The sequence below is a fragment of the Pimephales promelas genome, chromosome 1 (assembly GCF_988280905.1).
Source record: "Pimephales promelas chromosome 1, fPimPro1.hap1.1, whole genome shotgun sequence".
NCBI classification, from domain to species: domain Eukaryota; kingdom Metazoa; phylum Chordata; class Actinopteri; order Cypriniformes; family Leuciscidae; genus Pimephales; species Pimephales promelas.
In genome coordinates, this window is record NC_142769.1 from 47,138,544 (window position 1) to 47,146,290 (window position 7,747).

Sequence of the window (7,747 nt, forward strand, 5' to 3'; positions counted from 1 at the left end):
ATTGAAAAGCGTATGTACAGCGCTCATCTTCCTCTGCGTATAAACAGAAAGTTTTGCGCTTCCAGCTATATCAGCACATCATCTTATACGGTAGGGGGCGGTAATACTCCTAAGCGGTGAGCAGCCGGTAACAAGAAGTAGACGAATGAGAACGTCCTCGTCTCAGTTCTCGCGCATGCGCCCATAAGGAAGTAATGGAATAGTGGAATAAAGTCGTTGTTTATGTTTTTTTCGCACAAAAAGTAGTCTCGTCGCTTGATAAACTTATAATTGAGCCGCTGTAGGCACATGGAATATTTAAACCTTTTCTTTAATGACTTTTCTTTAAAGAGCCAGTCCCTTAGGCAGTCTATGTAGGACTGATCCAGCTCTCAGATTCAATCAAAAATATCTTTATTTGTGTTCCGAAGATGAACGAAGGTCTTACGGGGTTGGAACAGCATGGGGGTGAGTAATTAATGACTTAATTTTCATTTTTGGGTGAACTAACCCTTTAATGTCTTTTTCTATTCTTTTCAATTCTTGCTCATAATTCACCTCTTTTAATCTTAAAATCTTTTTCGGGTCTTTTGCTGCCAATGCATTTTCCGAACCCTCAATCATAGTGATTCAATATCTTTCGCCTGTTTTTTTTTCCCTTTTTACTTGTCCATCATATGTTTGTACATTAATTGTACGGGTTTTGTCTAATGGCTCAGCTGAAATTGAGACCTCGGCTCCCGTATCAATAGAATATTTCGTCCCCTCAATTTCAATATATAAATTTTCATCTTCTTCTATTACCCTGGGGTTGCAAAGTCTTTCTTTCAGCTGGCCGGCTAATTTTCATTCTGTATCAGAGTCGATTTTCTCCTTCTTAGCTGCTTTGTCTACGCTCTCCTTTTTAGATTGCGAACGCTTCTCTGTCTTTTTAAGCACTTTATTTCTCCTAATTGTCCTTGTGTTTTCAGTTTTGTTCTTCTATTACTTTACTTCTCTCTGCTGGAGTCATATCGTCCCACTTTTCTGCTGAAATAAATCCTGTCTTTTGAGGGGTTCCCGTGTTCTTTTTCATCTCATACATCGCTTTCTTTGCTGTTTTAAAATTCTGCCTATTTCCAGAGAACTTATTTACTGTCCTTGTTTCACCCTGGAATCCTGTCATACTTTTTTAAAACCCACTTGTTTATTTAATTTTTAAATTTCTTTTTGATCTGTATCCCTTGATTCTGTTTGTTTTGCGGTGCCATTTTCTTTATTGCTTTTACGTGTCTCGAGCTAAGATCACATTGCGCTAATCTTTTCCCTGGTAGCATTGTTTAACAGTGTGACTAAACCGTGGCCGCCTGGAATCTTTCTTCCTACTTGTCTTAATCTCCTGTTCAATAGATAATCAAATTCCTAATAAAGGAATCTGCTCTTTTTGGGCATTAATGAGGGTTTTTTTTCCCCATTCTTTGAATTTGTCTTCTATACCTGTTAGATTCCTCATTCTCCCTAATGCCTCCGCCGAGATAGGCTGACCAGTGCAAGTTTGCACTAGCCTTGTAGCGGCATCCTGACTCAGCTGTGCAATTGTTGCTGCTTATCCGATCTGCATATGCACTCGGATCTTCATGTAATTTTTTCCCCCTACTTGCTTTCTTACTGCTTCCGTAAGCTGTATTTCTAGCAACTTCGCATGTACGCTAGTCTGACTCTCCTCCATTTCTTGATGAGTTGTAAATCCTAGTTGTCTGAACGGAGTTGTAAATCCAGGAGTTGCTGGCCTTCTCTGTGACTTCTGCCTCCCAGTCTTCCTCCTCCTCAGACCTTTCATTCCTTCTTATTGTTTTCCTACATTTTAACATTTCCATTTCTTTTGTCAGACTTTCAATTTCTGATTTTAGTGACATTACCACTTGGTATAATTCCTTAACTACTTTCCTATTATATTCATATCTTTCTTGATACAATATTCGCCTTCCTGTTTTAGACCATCCCTCCGTCTAGAAAAGATTATTTAAAGAAGACCCAGAAAGGGTTAAAATACTTGCAGGTAACCAATTAACAGGTTTTTACTGTGGCGTTTTTCAATGTAAAAATGAGTAAAAAAATGTACAGTGCGAAATTTATATAATGCGAGTGTCTTTTCCCAAAACATGTTTACATGGAACATCAAAAAAACATAAAATAGTCCAAGGATTGTGCAATGTCAAGGACAGCAAGTTGCTAGTTGAGAGGTTTGGCCATGTGGGAACAAAACACTGAAATCATTTATCAGTATGCTTAATTAATCCCTTTTTTAAAGGGTATTACTGAATATATATATTTATTTATTGATTTCTTAAGTTGTCAAATTGATATATTCCATGTCACTTTTGCCTTTATTCTATTTATGTTTATTCTATGTTTTTTGTGGTTATGTTTATTGTGGTTCCCATGAGTGTAAAACAACTTGGGGCAATAAAGGTTTCATTCATTCATCATTAATTAATAAAGTGCTTTACAAGTTTGACTGAGGCAAACTAAGCATAACTACTGTACTTGACCTGAATCCACTCAGCAACCCATTCCTCACACAGAGAGTTTCATTTCCTGTGAAACAGAAGTTTCTGCTGAACTTTAAATCGTTGGACAGCTTCCATCTGACTGACCTTGGCCCAGTTTCTTCAACCCAAGACACTGCGGTTTTATATCGTCCTTCTCTGTGTGACCCAGAATACTGGGAGCAAAACTACGGCACCACTGGGCAGCACCACAACATCTCTTCACATTCACCATTTGTGTTCCCAGGCTTATAAAGGACTACTGTCAGCGACTCCTCTGTCTTTTTCATTCGTTTGGAAGTGCGCCATCAAACCGTCCATTATTCTCAGGAACTGGCTAATCACATACAGTCTGTCCCTCCCACAGCTCCACCGCTCTCTGTGAGAAAGAAAGAGTAGGAGAGGCAGGATGTGAGTGGGAGAAGTTCTAGATGAATAAAGATAAGGTATGTGATACTGAAAACTAGTTTTTTGGGGGGAAACCTGCAGCTTTTCAAGCCTAGGCAAAACGGATGAAACTAGAGAGTTGTTTTGTTTCCGAAAAGCAAGCACTGCAATTTTTTTTAATACTGTATAACACAATGCTGTGTTGAAAATCTACTCTACAACTTTGGGAAACCTCTAAAATTGCAGTAGAAGGACAGACGTCAACCTTGATTTTAAATATTTTGGACGTGGTCTCAAAATAACAAACATAATTGATTCAGATCAGGGTGACGTGTGATATCTTTCACAACTGCCATCAACGTTGGAAGACATTTTAGAGAGCCAAACTTTGGAGCAATGAACCCTGTGAAATATTTTAAACAGTATGAGCCAAAGCCAAACACGTGTTGAGCTTGTGTGAATTCACCTTATACTCGTGTTCCCACTTTTAGTGCAATCCTCTAAATCAATAAGCTGACAATTAATCCTGCAAACAAGTGCTTTTTTACCAGTATTAAAGGAGTAGTTCACTTCAGAATTCAAATTTCCTGATCATACTCACCCCTACATCAGATATTCATGTCTTTCTTTCTTCAGTCGAATAGAAATTAAGGTTTTTGAGGAAAACATTCCTGGATTTTTCTCCATATAATGGACTTCAACTGGTTGAAGGTCCAAATTGCAGTTTGAATGAAGCTATAAAGGCTCTACAAGATCCCATTCAAGGGTGTTATCTAGCGAAACAATCTGTCATTTTCTAAAAAAAAAAAATAAACATTCATATACTTTTTACCACAAATGCTCGTCTTGCAGTAGCTGTGATGTGTCACGCATTACCGTTGTAATACCCTTGAAAGGTCAAACGTGACATTGGCGCAAGTGCCGACTGTTTTACAAAGCAAACATGCAAAGACTAAGTCAAACGCCATTTGCAAAATATATATTAAAATAAAAGGTAAAACAACGATTTTGAAGTTGGAGGAGAAAATGAGATGCATTACGTAATGTGTGGCGCATCGCAGAGCTAGTGATGTCAATGTTATATATTTTTTTTTTTAGAAAATGACTAGATAAGACCCTTGAAACTGCAATTTGGACCTTCAAATCATTGGACCCTATTAAAGTCCACTGGAATGTTTACCTCAAAAACCTTCATTTCTTTTCGACTAAACAGAGAAAGACATTAAAGGACAACTCCGGCGCAAAATGAACCTTTGGTCTAATAACACATTGTTACCTAGTCAACCGTTGTCTGAGATTTGTTTTCATGATTGTCGAATGTAAATAGTTTTATCTCTAAAAACAGTTTAGCCTATAACGCTGGTATAACGCTATATAGGGCATAGAGTAATGACAAATAAAAATTGCTTTTTATTACCACTAACAAGGCTCAAAATAGCCCCACACCAACACGACAGCATAATAAGGGTCCCTACATTCAAACCGAAGCATTGAGAACTTTGTCAGTGTCCATACAGTTTAATAATAAGATATTTTATATATACAGTCAACTTCGCGAATACAGGAAGAAGCCATCTTTGAAAAATAGTCTCTACCAGTCGATCTACGAACGCCGATCCAAGTGCGCTGAACTGAGCAGAATCTCATATGGTCCATTGTTTCCGGAAGAAACACAAACACGAACCCTTTTCTTCTCTTCAAAATGTACATGTAGACTACTGTTCGCCCTCACCTTATTCACATCTCACCAGCGCACTTGGATCGACTGGTAGAGACTATTTTTCAAACATGGCTTCTTCCTGTATTCGCGAAGTTGACTATGTACAGTATAAAATATCTTCTTATTAAACTGTATGGACACTGACAAAGTTCTCAATGCTTCGGTTTGAATGTAGGGACCCTTATTATGCTGTCGTGTTACTGTGGGGCTATTTTGAGCCTTGTTAGTGTTACTTATTTGTCATTACTCTATGCCCTATATACTAGCGTTATAGGCTAAACTGTTTTTAGAGATAAAACTATTTACATTCGGCAATCATGAAAACAAATCTCAGATAACGGTTGACTAGGTAACAATGTGTTATTAGACCAAAGGTTCATTTTGCGCCGGAATTCTCCTTTAAATGATCAGTAAATTTTCATTATGGAGTGAAGTAATCCTTTAATCACAAGAACATCCTACCACACCAGCTTGGGTGGTAAACAAGGAAAGTCTGGAAGTAAAGAAACGGAACAGTTCCTGGTCTGAAAATAGCAGAAGATTTGGCAGCTCAAATTCACAGGACAGCTCTGCGTAACTGCAGAAGGAAACAATTTGTAAAAGTCTTTAAAATACCTCAGTCCTTTATTGCCCCACACCAAAGAAACAGGCTCAATGATTCATGGGGGAATGTGTGAGTGAAGAGTAAAGGTGATAACCTTAAAATATCTTCTAAATTGAAACCATTTCGTAAAAGTTGAAAATATCAGTAAATGGAGGGGTTAATAGACAAGGTAAGTAAAGCCTTAATGAAGTGGAAAGACATGAATTTGCCTCCAATCTACACGGGGAGCTTTTGACGAGTTTTATTATGAATATTACATGACCAAAAATAGCCTTTAAAGTTAGATAAAGACAGCCCACCACTATAGGCTTACAATTTTGGAGCAAAACTTTACGAATCCTTGGCACTTTACCATTCCTCAGAAAAGGAGTAACAATTTGTTCAATAGACTTAATAAACAAACAAAGGAATACATTGAAATAAATAGAGAAAGACATTCGTCAGATTAAACCACCTTTGAAAGATTTAGTTTGAGCTAGCAAGTGGCTAAGTGACATTAATCGCAAGATATTTAAACCAGACCTATTTAGCCTAAATGGGACATCAGAATTTAAGTCGCACAGCCAAGGTGTTTACGGCCCGGGGTAACACACACTCTTTAGAAAATTCATTTAATAACTGGAAAAAGAGCCAAATTTATTCAACATAACTGAGAGAGTAGCTGTGATCGGGTTACAAACGTGTAACAACAAATCATTGGCATAAAGGGATATGCCAATTTCGATGTCAGAATAAGATTCATTTAAATAACAAAGAGGACCCTGAGGCAATTGACAGAGGCTCAATGTCAGTAAATAAGAGGAGAGAAACTGGCCTGTCATGATGCACACCTTAATTCTGAACTATACTGAATGTGTCATAGTGTACACTTGCCAGGGCGGTTAGCATATAAAAGATGAATCCATAAAATATAACCATTCCCAAAGCCACTCAGACATCATCAAATGCTTTACACATTGAGAGCAATTACCTCCTCCGGGGACAACAGAAGAACGTTTGGAGTAAAGTAGGCTATGGTTCAGAGAGATTTACTACAAATAAAAACAGCTGTCTCCCTTTAATAAAACCTGTTTGCTCTTGTCTCTGTCTCTCGTGTCAGTCGTAGAGCGCCTCTTGAGATTAGAGGTGTGAGGTTTACACACACAGACTCAGCTCTCACTGTCCTACGTCATGCTTTTGCCACTATCTCAGCATCAACATTCTTTAGTAAAAGAGGCCTGTAGGAACAGCACGACGAGGGATCTTTATCCTTCTTCAGAAGTAAGGTTATGGAGGCTTAAGGCATTATCTTCAGCATTGAGTCATGCTCGAGAGACTCTGCATTGCTGATAAGAGTAAAGGGGTCGATTTATCTTGAAATCTTTTTATAAAATATGTAGGGAAGCCATCAGAGCCTTTGGATTGCTATTGGTTAAACAACTCGTTTACATTGAGTGGTGAAAATCAATAGACAAAAAGATGGTTAATGTTAGTGAGGTAATCAAGTAGGGTTAGTTCATTAAAGGAGTAGCTCACCTTTTAAAAAAACTTTTGCTGATCATTTACTCACCTCCATGTCATCCAAGATATCCATGTCAAAAAGAAATTAAGGTTTTTGATGAAAACATTCCAGGATTTTTCTCCATATAATGGACTTCAATGGGAACCAAACGGTTCAAGGTCCAAAAGACAGTTCCAGTGCAAACTTCAAACGGTTCAAAGGGATTTAAACGACACCAGACGAGGAATAAGGGTCTTATCAAGCGAAACGATCGCTCATTTAAAAAACAACAACAAAGTGTAAGTTTTATAAGCTCAAATGCTCACCTTGCTCTGTTTTGTGATGCGCGCCGCGTTCGTGACTCTACTATTTGAACTTGTTCATCAAAATGAACAAATCTTTTCCAGAGTCAACTCATTCACTTCGTTTGTTGAATGAACCAAATGACACGAAAAAAGATTTGTTCATTTTGATAAAAGAGTTCCTTTGAACAGTTTGCACTGAAAATGTGTTTTGGACCTTGAACCGTTTGGTTCCCATTGAAGTCCATTGTATGGAGAAAAATCCTTAATTTCTTTTCGACTGAAGAAAGAATGACGTGGCCATCTTGGATGACATGGGGGTGAGTAAATTATCAGCAAAAGTTTTTTTTAAAAGTGAACTACTCCTTTAAGGTTTACAGCGAGTAAACAGGATGGTGTATCGGTCAGGACACAGGAATAAAGACGAGGAGATGTAATTTATAGTTTTTCTTTATTCACTCAACACATGAAACATTGGAAGCTGGCTAATCAACCCATGTACGTGGGCTAAACTATAACTGTTAAACTTGAACTTGTTTCCTTTACCACTACAGCCAACACACACTTCACACTTTCTTCACTGTAACCACGGAAGATGAATCTTAAAGCGGCAGGCACCCAAAAAACATCAGAGCCTTTGTGCAGTTAAACACTACAGGAGCATCAGTAGCGGCCTACTCCATATCTCCTCAAACCAGAAGTCCTCTTTTATTTCGATTCTTTGAAATAGAGGAACAACTGGTTATT